The sequence below is a fragment of the Falco rusticolus genome, chromosome 10, assembly GCF_015220075.1.
Source record: "Falco rusticolus isolate bFalRus1 chromosome 10, bFalRus1.pri, whole genome shotgun sequence".
In the NCBI taxonomy this organism is placed as follows: Eukaryota; Metazoa; Chordata; class Aves; order Falconiformes; family Falconidae; genus Falco; species Falco rusticolus.
This window is the reverse complement of record NC_051196.1, coordinates 16,760,440-16,771,947: the sequence shown is the minus strand read 5'-3', so window position 1 is coordinate 16,771,947 and position 11,508 is coordinate 16,760,440. Positions and strand designations below refer to the sequence as shown.

Genomic DNA, 11,508 nt, shown 5'->3' with positions numbered 1-11,508 from the left:
ACCTACCAAAAAAAAAATATGTTGTAGCCTGAACTGTCTGCCCTGAAGAAGCAGGTTCATCAGGCAACACCATCTTCCAGTTTGGAGTCATGGATTTGAAGCAGCCTGCAGCAGATTGCTAGTGACCAAATGTTCCCAACCGACAGTCCTTCACTGATCTACTTGAAAAAAGTGGAAAGCCTCAGTTTTCTTCCTAATGGACAGGTGTTGCCCTGACACAAAAACCCAACCCATCGTTACACTTGGCTGCTAACTGGAATCCTTATGGGTAGCCTAAAAGGAAGACAATGGAAGTGACCATGGAAAGTTAATGACTTTCAGCCCCACAGATGGTCACTCTAACTCATAAGTCTGGGAAATTGTCTAAAACTCTGTTATTCAATTAGAACCAAAAACCTAGAAAATCTCCGTATGAACAGTAATTTAGACATGAGTTTGCCATGGGATAAAATGTAGAAAAAAGGACAAAGACTTTTTGATACTTACCCAGGCAGGAAGAAGGCATTTTATCACCCTACGGAGCAGGGATTTTACAGCCACCACAGGGCCGTCATATATTAACATCTGAATTTTGTATTCACCTTTCATACATTTCACCACCAAGAAAATCTTGTCTCACTGGAAATTGTTCACAGCCGTGCAACAAAAATCATAACTAAGCCAGTTTGATATGAGAGGTCTCAATTACTAAATTTACATACTTAGATTCAATAAATTCCTTATTATTTAGGTATTTATATTATTTTCATATCTTTTAAAACAATCAGCAATGTAACCACATCTCCTTATATTCAAAGGGTAAAAGCACCAAGGATAAATAATGCAATATACTGAACACAGATGGATAGCGTTCATGCATCAAACACTGACATGACAATGAAATCTTTGAAACAGTGCTGATACCTCCCTTGGGAAGAGGACACAGAAAATGTTAAGAATTTACGTTGATTTAAATGATTAAACAGCTCAATCTCACATTCAAGGGAGACTAAAGAGCCCAGAATCATATTTTAAAAAGATTTTGCAACACTCAGTACTTAGCTGCCATTGATTTTAGTGTGTTAAAACCTACCAGTTCAATTTCTATAGGTATTTGGATATCTGAAGTTATCAAGAGAGTCCTAAATCCTATTATTTTGCGTGGGATCTAAGCACCTAACTTGTTTAGATACTTCTGAAAATGCTGGTAAATGCCCAACAAGCATTTCTGAAGTATTTCCTAATATCAGTACAGGCTTGTATAGACCAGAAGACCAACCATTTTGTGACCATTTCTAACATCTTTTATTCTGTATGACCAAGAGACATATAAAGAGGCAATTAATTTTTACTGCTGCCAAGTTATCTCTTAAAAATAGAACAGAGAGACTTGGTGAACTTGAAAGAAAAAAGTAGTGAATCAGACACAGAATTATTTCTATATGAAGGAGGTGAGCTGAAGAAAAATCAGGTTTCGTTCATCCATTTTTCAGAAAAAAGGATTTAACTCACTTTCCCCGGTGGATTTAAAAGATAACCCTGTTCATTACACTTCAGCCATTCCTCTGAGGCGTGTTTCCATCTTTGTTGCTAAAGCCCGCTTCCTGAGAGAGACAGGCTTAAATTTAAACTCAATACGCTGGACACCCTTTTTATTTTCCATGGTGTCATTGTTTTTGTTCTGCACTTTAAGCTGCCTGACCTGAAATTAGCAATTTATCATACTGCCCAGTTAAGAAAAAAGAGTGACTGTACAATGGAAAATGTTGCTGAGGGTCTGCTGCTGCTGCCAAGCTGTATCTAAAATCATTCCTTGATCAAGGTCCAGCCCATTTTATTTTTATCTCTTTCATAACAAAAGAGAAACAACTTGGCAGAAGTCTGAAAACTATTGGTGGAAAGATAGAATAGCTACTGGGTAGCAGAGTATCTGGCAAGCCCTACAAGTTTTCCCAGACATAACTATCATAAGCACGTAAATAAAAACATAACTTACCTATAGCGCTGCCACAGCCCGAGTGCTTTTTAAAACCATCTCTGAAACTGCGTCCATTTCTGCCCAGCTCAGCTGTGGACAAACGAGAAGCAAAGAACATTGTTCATCACCAGCAGAACACAGAATGGCAAATCCCTCTATTCGCAAGTCACAGCAAGCATCACAACCAGAAAGTGCAGGAGGAAGTTCTGAGTCATGGGAACACGGTAAACGACAAAATGCATCATCTTCTCTAAAGAAGTAATATCCCAAAAGCAAAATTAAGAACATTTCTCTCACTACTCATGAGGCCCAGATTTTTCCAGAGACTGAATAAGCACACAAAATGGCAACCAGTGTTCTACATCCAGGACCAGCCTGTTAGTTGTGACTTACATCATCATAGATTGAAGGTTTCCAGACATTGGTCAAAAACGCACCAGAATTTTTCCTTCCCAAATCCAGTTTTGATTGACTTCCCACAATATGGTGAGATACTCCTCATAACTATCAGAACTGTGTTCTAGATCCCTGTCAACATCCTTCTGTGCCCATTTGTTCATTATGAACACAAATTAGTAAAACCGGAATAGTTTCCCAATAGAGCTCTGCGCGTGTGTGTGTTTAAAAATAAACAACAAAAAACCAGCCCCAACTGGGCAAGAAAGCACCTGGCAGTATTATTCACCTAAGATCTCGGAAGTTAAAGTGTTCTGAACAACGAAGTTGAGTCAGTACTCCATAAATAGTGCCACCTTGCAAATTTGCTCACACCCAGTGTCCCACTAGTGCAAGAGCTACCTTGGTAAGTGCTGTCTGCAGGGTATTTCCACCACATTCCAGAAGAAAAACTGACAGGTGTCTCTCTTTGGACTGTCTTGAAGTGAAAGCAAGGAGGTTCAATACAATGTGAGAGGTGTGAGGAAGAGCTCAAAATCACATTTAATCCCAAACGTTCAGCACATTTGATGAAATATGTGAGTTTCGCTAAAAGATAATTTGGCATATTGAACAAATACTGTGATGAACAGACTGTACCTCTTCCTACTTTTCTATAACAGGCAAATCAAGTTTGTCTTTAACTCCATCAGTTGCCATTATTTCACGGGAACGAATATCTGACCTCTATGTCAGTATGCCTAAAACCCAGCATGAAAACTAGTCTTAAATGAACCCTTTCAATGAAACCCAAACAAGCAGTTACCTGCATTAAACAGATAATTCCCAAATATAGAAAACTCATTCCAGGTTACAAGTATTCCGCATAGGTAGATATACTGGCTTTTTCACCCAACACAAAGAGATCACAGTCAGACAAGGAAGTATTTAATTCCTGTTGATTCAATCTATTAATTAAACAAATATTTTAAGTCCCAGTCAATTCACCTATTTTTGGCCTAGAAATGAGTAATTATCTTGTTTGTGCCTAATCTCAGGAGGAAATTTATGAGGGGCAAGGGCCACTTCAGAAACACAGGGTCTAATGTGAGTACCCAAGACTGTAGTGGAGGCATTTTTCTGCTTGCAAAGAGTAATTTATGATTATTACCATTTTCCAACTAAAAAGGAATGAAACGAGCACAGGCCTCTCAAATTATATCTGACTTTGCTTCTAACCCTAAACAGCCTCCAGATGATTTCATGTCTTCCCCTATTCTCTGTCACAATTTAATAATCATTTCACACATGCAGATTCACAATTCATGTGTGCACTGCGTCAGCTTCAACATCGGGAGAAACCAAGAGGCATTTTTTCCTCTCTGTTCTCATCAAGGTCCTGGCACTATTGTGATTCAAGAAAATGCTGTATTTTAAGCCTGCCATCACATACACCGTTAGGTGCTTTGTGTACTCGGCGGAGACAAAGGCTCAAGACCAATTCAATCTACAGGAACAAAAGGAGGGAGGTTCAGTTACCTACACTAAGTGAGAAGATCAGTCTTTCCATGACACAAGTTCAGGCTGGTAACTTTACAGTGCATATTAACCAAACAGTTTCCAAAGACATGAATTTCACGAAGCTTTCCAAGGATTCTGGGGCTGGAAAAATAAGTTCCGTTTTGGAGTATATTCTGTCTGTGCCACAGTGCCTGCAGCACAGATACTTTTTGTACATCTAGTTCAAAGCATTCATCTCCAAGGAGTGTGACCATTGACATCAACAAAGGTGTTCCAAGTTGCTCCAAAAGAGGTGTCTGAACATTTTCCATAGGTATTTGAACAGAGTAAACTATGATCTCATACAAAAATAGTATTAAGAAAAAGGTAAGCCACGACCATACAGCAAAGCAGAACATTTAACTCAGAAAAAAACTCTCCCTTCAACCAAGGCAACTCCTCTTTCAGTATTACCTACAAGGCTGGCCTCAGGAAGTTGCAAAGTACGGAGACATACAATAGCCAGAATTTTGCAAGCTTCTTCTGGAAAGTAGAGTAGCACACCTGGCAGGTTCACGTGTCAGACGTTCCCTGTTTGCACTGTCTGTGATCTTGATAGCTTTGATTCATGTAACACCAGACTTGTACAAAATCCAGCTGTTGGAAGCGTAATGAAATTTAAACGTTAAACCTATTCTGCGTGTTAAAACTGTTCTCCAAAAAGGTTATGGCAGCCCAGAAAAACGGACTGGCAGGAATCTGCCAACTGTGTGTTCTACTGAATTTTAGGTCTTTGCATAAACGTGTGATGTGTCATAAAGCCCACCAATGTCAACACACCTGCAGTCAGGATAATATTCCCCTGTGCACTCTGTCCTTGTTAGATACAGTTATAATAGCTAACAATAAGCATACTCTAGATCTATCAAATGTATTAAGTCTTTACCCATAATGCTTGGCAGGGATCAGAGTACGATACCCTTTTATTATTATTATCATGAATTATCCAAGGGTGTTAGGCAAATAAAAATATTTGAGATGAAATCCCAATTCTCTTAAAAGACCAGGATTGTTTCCACTGGTTTTGACAGAGCTTTCACTCCTTATCCTTGTCTTAAAAAAAATCATAAAAAAAACCCCAAAATAAACAACAGACAGCACAATACTGGGAGGTTGAGAGGAGTTGATAGCAAATCCAGAGACAGAACACTACATGGTTATGCAAACTTGTTATGAAACATCACCATGCTTTTTCAAAGCAAATAAAATAATAACCCAAAATAGAAGTGGAATAAAGTGTTAGCAACTGTATTATCCCATTTCACAAAAGGGAACCAAAGATTCACAGAGGTTTGCATCAATGCCTTGGTTTTATGAAAACCAGATTACTTTGCAGCTGAAGGAATTTAAGAAGGAAATTTAGAAGTTGATTTCCTGAGAAGGAATTTAAGAAGGGTTAGGTAAGGATTTTGAAAATACAAGCTTCACTAACTTTTGCCCAAGGTCAGTTAGCAGAACCATTTAGCACGAGAGGGTTTGGATTTTCAACTCTTCAGTTCTGACTCCCAGCCCCATGTTCAAAAGAGCAGATTTCAAACTACTACAGACTCTCTAGATGTTTTAAAGATAGTCTACCTGCCCCGGTGGTGTCCTCGCGTAGAATGGAGGAAACTGACTTCTGCAGATTACTAATATTTTTTTTTCCAAAGCAGAAAAGGAGAGGGAAGAACACAAAGGGGCTTGGTGAGCATCACCAAACTCCAACACAGAATTGTTCATCAAGGTCTGAGTTTCCCTATTGTGGTTGTGCCAAGATTTATTAAAGCACAGCATGTGTTCACTTATTTCTATCCAAAATGAACTGAAAAGGCACTTTGCATCTGCTCTCGGGGAAAAAAGTTTGCTTATTTGGCAAACTTTGTTTAAAAATCTGTTTCTTCCAAGATTTGTCTCTTTAGTTCTTTTTGTTTGTTTGACTGGGGTTTGGGGGGCTTTTTTGGTTCCGTACATGGGTGTGTAGCTTTCTTCCCCTCCTGTACCTCTCTTCCTCCATCTGTTGACCTCACTTCAGCACATAGTTTCCCACTTAGTTTGCCAAAAATGTATAAAACTTGGGGCGTCTGCTCCGATGTCATTGTGACTTGTAACTGTATAATTAAACTAACATTTGCTCTGTTATAAAGAAGTCCCTGTAACTTTAATTAGGCTCTTCTGCTCCATTTGCTCTTGTGCAGTTGCAAGTGTGAAGTAATGCTTCCACATGGAAATGATAGGGAATGGTCTTTATTACAAACACGCCATGTGAAAAGCCAGAAACCTCTGTACTGAGTTTCTCACAGTACCTAGTACTATACTTTCTACATACAGGATGCTTCCCTGCGCTAAAATGTCTTTTCCTTACCTTGCATTTCCACCAAGGCCCCCTTCTCTCCCTCTACCACCCCTAAATTCAGCTCTTCTGTGGATAAGCCTGTTCCAAATCCTCTCAGAGGCACGGGAAAAAAGGCCATTCCTTGAGAATTCAGTTTTCCAGCCATGGATATGGGTCACACAGCAGCTCACTAGTTCCCTCATTTTCACAGTTAAGTCTGTGGTCTCTAATGTGATTCTGCATATCAAAAGTTAAATTAATACCTGGAAAAAGAAAGATTTCATCAGCTAGAATTCTCCTGCATCAGCAGCACTAATAGAGGTAGGCAATCAAAACACTTACATATGAAGCAATGCTACACAACTAGTTTGGGAACAAGTTTCCCTAAAGTGGAAAAATAAAAAAGTTACTGAAATAAAGAAATGTCACTAGTATCAGAATTTGCAGTCATTTTTCCTTTTTACAATGATTCTTCACTAAATATAGTATGTACAGGTAGACCCAGAAGATATATTTTCTACCACTGCAAGTAACCTCATGTTAATCCAGCAGTTGCACACCAGAGATCACGCAGCATTGCAGGGAACATGCTTTGAAATCAGGTCTAGTTATTTTTGTTGATTTATATATATCCCAGTTAATGTACCTCCTTTGAGAAAGAATGTTTACATGCTAGACAGTTTGGCATAAGAATATGATGTTGGTTTATCTTTTACATGGAATGAGGACAGTGGTGTTTCCACTCCTGCCCTGTGCTCCCTTCTCATCACAACATCACTTCTTATTCACATATGTGCAATTCAGCAAGTGTTATTGCTGTCCTGTACTAAAGCTATAATTATTCCAAGGTGCTCCCTTCCATTGCCATATACTTAATGAATATTTTCATGACACATGACACACATAATTCAAAAAATAGGAGCCAAATCTCCCAATTCCTACTATCCCGCTCAATTTCTTAAATGCAGTATGAATCCAGAGGCACGTTCTCTGAAGAGGTCATACACTGAAAGAACAAAAGACAGCAGAAGCGAGCGATCCATATAAAAATATGTTGGACAGGCAATGACTGACCACCCAGCAATCCTGGGAAAGCACATTTCATTAGAAAATTCCCAGGAGGCTTGAACAAAGGAGAAAACATACCTGTGGCAAACCCAGAAAAACTGCAAAATCATGACTCTAAATACATCACTGCTTGAACAGAGAATCTCAAATCTTCGTTTCTTAGAGTAAAACATACCTCAGCAGCGAGGTACCTAGAGACCACTCTGAAGTAGCCATTGCTCTAAAAGTATAGCCCCATTGATACAGAGATCAAGATGCATCAAAAGCAGACGAAAACCAAGCACATGACATTTCCCCCACAAGGCTAGCACTGATCTATCTGTGCTAGATCTTACAGAGAGCTATGTTCTGCAGATTTCCTCCTCCGCTGTGTTCAGAAGCATTTAATCATCATACAAACTGTAAACTCAGATATAGTTTCACGGTCCTGGACAGAGTGAGGCTTCTACAACCAGGTGGCCTTGGAGGTCATCCCCAACCAGGCTCCCTCCCGACTCCAGGCACTCCAAAGGCAACCCTGGGAGTGTCCAGCTCTGCGAGCGGGGAGAAAAACAGCAAGCACTGAGGGCAAAGAGACACACTATCACGCCGGAAGATTTCTTCTGGACCCTGCAAAGGTTCTAGTAGACATCTTTGCCACTGCAAAATACACAGAACGTAAGACAACCACGACATCTCAAAATGACTGAGCAAACAGGAATGAAATTAATTTACTTTGCTCATTATTCAGTTGTGAGTGTGGGTGACAAGGTATCTCCAGTCATCTCTTGCTTCCTCCATAGAAACAGACGTTACTTCGGAGAAATTAATAGGTGTTGCTTTTGCACAGACAATCACATGTGGCTGTTTTTTCAATAAAAATATAATGTCTTTAAATGAGCATGAAAAGTATATATTATCAATATATATATAAAGTTCATGTATATGAACTTCCCTCTAAAGTCCTCACACACAAAAAAGAGAAAGACACAATAGGCTAATTTCTAAACAAAGAGTTGTGTATTTTCCCATATTAAACTGTTTATAAAACCTAAAATCCAGTCAAACTATACTGAGAGTGAGAAACAAGGGCTTTCATTTCATCCATGCTTCTTCCTTCAAGCATGCCTTTCACCATCTAAGAAAATCCCAAACAATAACAACAAACTAAAAAGCCTAAACTTTTGGCTAAGTTTCCAGTTGCTAATTTTGTCTGTCATGAGCTGCTATTGTCAGTCTGAGGGAGGGATTGTTCCCAACTTTAACCAAAAAAAAAAAAAAAAGAAAAAAAGAAAAAGTAGAAGATGCAAAATATACTCAAAGTAACATCTGTGTTTTCTGATTTTATTAAAGCATTTTGTCTTTGTTATACAGAAATAACAAAACACTGAACCCTTCCCATCAGTATTCATGACGTCTGCCTTTTCATACAAAACCCTCTGAAAGAAAATTCCCCCTGGAAAAAAAAAATACTTTCCTTATAAAAAAACAGATTGTGGGACAGATGATTGCATTGTTTAATCAAATTTCCATCTGAAAACTCTTTTCCTAGTTTCAGATTTAGCTCACCCAGTAAGGCACAGGCACTAGGAAGCACGTGGAAGTATAAAGTAGCAGCTCCTCCATTTTATTATCTCCCTTGAGCTTTGCAATTGGCAAATGAAAAAGAAAATGAGGAACAAAAGTAGTGGACATAAATTAAGCCCTGCTTTCTAAAGTTCAAACTGAATTTTCTTTATTTTTCTACAGCTGTCAGATAAGCAGGGTAAAACCACTAATGCATGTTTAATATATAAATACTCATAATGTTCAGTAGTACGACCTCCATTGGAGACATTAGTTCAGGCCAGTGAACTTGGAGCAAGCCAAGTGTGGAAATGTGGAACTGGGCCAGTGACCCCCACCAGTGCCTGTCATATCTGCTGAAAGCAAACTTGTCAAATATAGAAGGGGCAGCAGGAGGACAAGAGTATCCTTAAACCAGGGAGCAGCAACAAAGCAAAGATGCCCATCATCTATTCACAGTTGTCTGTTGTTCAGTAATGGCTCTGGCCGTCTCAGGAACAAAAAGTCTGGTTATAGCCTCAACCTTTCAACCTTGGCCAGTCTGAGGGCCTTTCAATTCACAGGCTCCCCAAAGCTGATGAGTGATCATAAAGCTATGATACGCTCCTCACTGTTATCTCTTCAAACGTACTCCATACCAAGCAGAAGAGGAATAGAATATTCCCAGGACTGCTAGCCTGCCATAATAGAAGGGCCACTGTTCTTCCCCTTCAGCTACAAAAACAGTCTTTAAAAATAATTGATCAGTTGTATTAACAGCAGTTCCTGAGGATCTTTTTTTGTTTTAATAAACAAAATAATATTAATTTTCTGCCTTACACCCCAGCACTGGTTTTAACTTCCTCATTGTATTCCTCTACCTGAGCTTTGGCTGCGGCCTGCTTTCTTTCTCTCCCCTCCGTTTCATTCACTCACTTCTATTCCAGAGCAAAACAAGATGCAAATGCCAGGGAAAATCCACCATGAGCATTTGATTTCACAGACAAGGAACCAGCTAAACCCCCCTCATTGCCAACAAAGGACAGAGAACCTGCACTGACATTGTAAAAAACCCACGAAACATGGAGGCCACGTTCAGGTCTCCTATCAGCTAGCCTTGATGACCTCGCTAGTGATTTACACCGCTGTTACTACTTAGCAGTGCCTGAAGGTGTTTGGTGAGCAGTGGTAGGGGAAGCACATTTTGGTGCCTCAGAGCTGACAACACGCTCTGTGGGTGCTTAACGTTCCCATGACAAGTCCTGAACTACCAGAGTCCCGGGCTCATCTCCCAGGTCTTGGCCTTCTACTTCCCCTGCAGAAAGCAGCAGCCTCAGCGCGGGTGGCAGCACCTGCCTCTGCTAGGTATAGAGGGCTCCAGCTTTCCACAAGCTCAAAGCTCCTGCGCTTTTTCCTGGGATCAGGTGCTGCCGTCACTGAATGACATTGCACTGTAGCACCTTGTCCCTTCACTAGAAAAGTCTCGGGAAGCACAACAGGACTCCAGCTTGCCCATATCCTTCTCCCCTTTCCCTAACTGTCTGAGCATCCCATCCATACATTCCTCCAAGATTATTCTACCGTGTTTATTTCCCATTTTCATTGTAGTGCTTTCACCACTATTCTGTATTTCCAATTCTCCTTTTGAAAGAATGCATTGCAAGCAGAACGTTGCAAGTTAGTTAGCAGATTCTCTCTTCAAAAGGGATCAGCGGTGCCTATTCTGTGAAAGCAAATCTCTGGGGGCTGTTTTCACCTACGACTCCTGATGGTTACCCATCCTACCGATTGAGCCACACATCAGTATTTTCAGACATGATTGAGCCTTACTTACTGGGGAATACCTTAGTTTGCCCTTTTAACACAAGAAATCTACTGAAGCTTACCATTTCCAGCTCACAAACGTCAAATAACGTCTTCTATTTTGGAGGGTGTATGCAAGAGAAAGTAAGTTTTATTGTAAAAGAGAAAACCTGATTTTATCCTTTTCAGTATTAATTCCTGCAGATCAGATGAGAAGCCTGATGTTTCTTGCTATACAAACCCCTCCTTGAATCTGTCCCCAGTATCTTACACCATACCGTGCAGGCTGCTTACATGTTTGGTTTTGATCATGTTTGCTTATCTTAAAGGTAAGGTTATACTGTGACGATTTTCAGACTTCTTGTGTCACGTTGCCAAAAGAGAACCATCATTTCCAGGCTAGGTATTTTTAAGATGAAGATTAGAGATTTTAATTTAATAATTTTTTTTTATTATTCTATTGCCTGAGAACTTGAGATAAGCAAACCTTGACCAAAACACATACCTACAGTATCTGCAAACACAGCGTGAACAAAATACATACTATCACACATATAACTTCTGGCTTCAGTGTCAGAGAGGTAGGTGAGGCAAAAAGTATCAGGGTAATGTACCTAAGAATAGATTATCAATGCAGACATAAGTAAAGTATTTTTATGTGGTGCCTGGGGACACGGTTCAGTGATGGACTTGGCACAGTTAGGTTTATGGTTGGGCACGATGATCTCAAAGGTCTTTTCCAGTGTAAATGATTCTAAACTACAGAAATGGAGAGAATTGATTTCATACGTGCACGAGTGATTTATTCCTTATATGCTATGGTATTTCCCCACAGTAACCAAGTCTACTAAATGACAAAGAGGGAGTCACAGGTGAGCTCATCCAATGAACATAATCTATATTTTTAGGA

At 39.7% G+C, this 11,508-nt stretch overlaps 1 long non-coding RNA gene across 1 annotated transcript; it reads right to left on the bottom strand.

The window, feature by feature from the left end:
- Positions 1 to 101: 101 nt before the first annotated feature.
- Positions 102 to 2,049, bottom strand: LOC119154286. The gene is made up of 3 exons (XR_005106423.1): positions 1,976 to 2,049; positions 1,492 to 1,583; positions 102 to 158 (listed from the first exon to the last, which is right to left on the bottom strand). It is a non-coding gene; the product is annotated as an uncharacterized LOC119154286 (long non-coding RNA).
- Positions 2,050 to 11,508: the final 9,459 nt, after the last annotated feature.